The sequence below is a fragment of the Malaclemys terrapin genome, chromosome 15 (genome assembly GCF_027887155.1).
Source record: "Malaclemys terrapin pileata isolate rMalTer1 chromosome 15, rMalTer1.hap1, whole genome shotgun sequence".
Classification (NCBI taxonomy): domain Eukaryota; kingdom Metazoa; phylum Chordata; order Testudines; family Emydidae; genus Malaclemys; species Malaclemys terrapin.
The window spans coordinates 15,748,010-15,750,509 of NC_071519.1; the positions used below are offsets into that span (position 1 = coordinate 15,748,010).

Consider the following 2,500-nt stretch of genomic DNA (forward strand, 5'->3'; position numbering starts at 1 on the left):
TTGCTTTCCGGCCACCAGGTCAACCCAACGGATTCGACGGGTTGACCTGGTGGCCGGTTTCCTTTCCGGCCCGGGTGTCACCCCACTCCGAGGGCTGCGCGGCAGCGGTCCTGAGGACCACAGAGGGGGGGCTTAATAGTCGAGAGGGAGCAGGTCCGGGGAAGGCTTAGCAGTCTTCCCCCGGGCGGTCCGTTGGGGGAGGCTTAGCAGTCGTCCCCAGGGCGGTCCGGGGGTGGGGGGAGGCCTCACAGTCGTCCCTCGGAGAGCCGGGTCGGCGGCGGTGGCGGGCGTCAGGCTTTACGTCCAGCCTCCGGAAGGTGCGCGTCCTCGGAGGCGATGCAGGCGCCGCAAAGGGGCAGCCTCCGAGGCAGGGAGCGGAGCACCGAGGCTGGGGAGAGGGGAGCAGGAGCCGGGGGCTGGGGGGGGTGGGGTGGGGGGGGGGGCGTTCAGGACAAGCGGTCAAGCCCCGGGGAGCAGCTGTCAAATGTTCCAAGTCCCCACTCGGCCACCAGGTCCACCCCAGTCTAGCAATGGGGTTGACCTGGCTGATGGCCGGTTAGTGTCAAGGTAAACTCACCGTCGTCCACAGGAGGGCAGCTCTCAGGCCGTCCGGCTGCGGCTGACTCTGGGGCGGTGCCCGGTCCCGGCAGCGAGGGGCGGGGGGGGGGCGCGGAGCGACACGGAGCTAACCGGCCCCCGGGGCCGGGGGCGCCTCCCGCGACTTTGGGGGCCGCGGGTCGTCAGTGGCGTGCAGGCCGGGCCTCTCCCGGGGGATTCGGGGGGGGGGGGGGGGCGGTCCTGCGGGCCGGGCGCAGGGGGCTCGAGCGAGCCCGGGCCGGTCCGCCCCGGGGCCGGGGTCTCCGCCTGCGGCTCGGGGGGGCGCGGGTCGTCGGGGGAGGAAGCCCGGGGGAGCTGCACGCCGGCCTGCCAGGCCAGGCCAGGCCTGGCCTGGGTGGCCGCGGGGGGATTCGGGGCGGTCCCGCGAGCCGGCGGCCGGGCGCAGGGGGTCCGAGCGCGTCCGAGCGAGTCCGTCCCGGCCCCGGGGTCTCCCCCTGCGGCTCTGGGGGGCCGTGGGTCCCCGCTGGCGGAAGCCGCTGGGCGCTGGACACCCGCCGTCCGTCCCGCCTGGCCAGGCCTGGCCTGGGTGGCCGCGGGGCGGGGGATTCGGGGCGGTCCCGCGAGCCGGCGGCCGGGCGCAGGGGGTCCGAGCGCGTCCGAGCGAGTCCGTCCCGGCCCCGGGGTGTCCCCCTGCGGCTCTGGGGGCCGTGGGTCCCCGCTGGAGGAAGCCGCTGGGCGCTGGACACCCGCCGTCCGTCCCGCCTGGCCAGGCCTGGCCTGGGTGGCCGCGGGGGGATTCGGGGCGGTCCCGCGAGCCGGCGCCCGGGCGCAGGGGGTCCGAGCGAGTCCGTCCCGGGCCCGGGGCCTCCCCCTGCGGCTTTGGGGGCCGTGGGTCCCCGCTGGCGGAAGCCGCTGGGCGCTGGACACCCGCCGTCCGTCCCGCCTGGCCAGGCCTGGCCTGGGTGGCCGCGGGGCGGGGGGATTCGGGGCGGTCCTGCGGGCCGGCGGCCGGGAGGGTCCGGGCCAGTCCGCCCCATGCCCGGGGTCTCCCCCAGCGGCTTCGGTGGGTCCTCCGCGGAGGAAGCCGGGTGGGGAGCCGGACCCCAGGCGCCCAGACCCGTGACCTGCGGCCGCGACCTCCGACTCGGCAGGAGCGACGAGGGGCTTTCCGGCCCGTCCCCCCCCTCTCCTTCCTCCCCAGAAAAGGAGAGAGAGCTGGCTCGGACCGGGAAAAGCTGCCTACGGCACCTGGGATTCCCAGGCGGTCACCCATCCAAGTACTAGCCAGGCCCGGGACGGTTTACCTTCCGAGATCGGACGGGATCGGGGGCGTTCGGTCCGGTATGGCCGTAGGCACCCGGCCCCCGCGCCTCCTCGCCCGCTTTCCCCTGCCGACGCCCGGGCCTGCCGCACGGTGAGCCCCGGTCGGACTGCCCCCCTGCGGCAGGGCCCCCGTCTCTCGCGGGCCCGGTCCTTTTTTCCTTCTCGAGCTCCGGGGCCCGGGCTGGCCGCCAGAGCCCCTCCGCCCGCCCGCCCTCCCCGGCGTCGGGGAAAATATTGTCCCGGACATCCAGTGCGCCCTGATCCTGTCAGCCGGGGGGGGGGGTGGGTGGGTGGGGGGCAGTCCCTCGCTGCGGCCGGGGAGGGTGAGCCCAGGGCGGCTTGCCTGCCGTCCGAGTCCCCTCTCGGCCACCAGGTCAACCCCGAGCCGAAAGGGCTGAAAATTTTTCAGAGTCCCCTCCCGGGCACCAGGTCAACCCGTGGAATCGAACGGGTTCGCCTGCTGGCCGGTTCGCTTCCCGGCCACCAGGTCAACCCGTAGGTTTGAACGGGCACGCCCGGTGGCCGCTTTCCCGTCCGGTCACCAGGTCAACCCGGATCTCCCTCCTTCCCTGGGCGCCCCCTCCTCGGAGGCGTCAGGTTCCATTTTCTTTTTCCCCCC

At 75.2% G+C, this 2,500-nt stretch overlaps 1 non-coding gene across 1 annotated transcript; it reads right to left on the reverse strand.

The window, feature by feature from the left end:
* Positions 1-1,794: 1,794 nt before the first annotated feature.
* On the reverse strand, positions 1,795-1,913 carry LOC128823840 (5S ribosomal RNA). Its single transcript, XR_008442074.1, has one exon. It is a non-coding gene; the product is annotated as a 5S ribosomal RNA (ribosomal RNA).
* Positions 1,914-2,500: the final 587 nt, after the last annotated feature.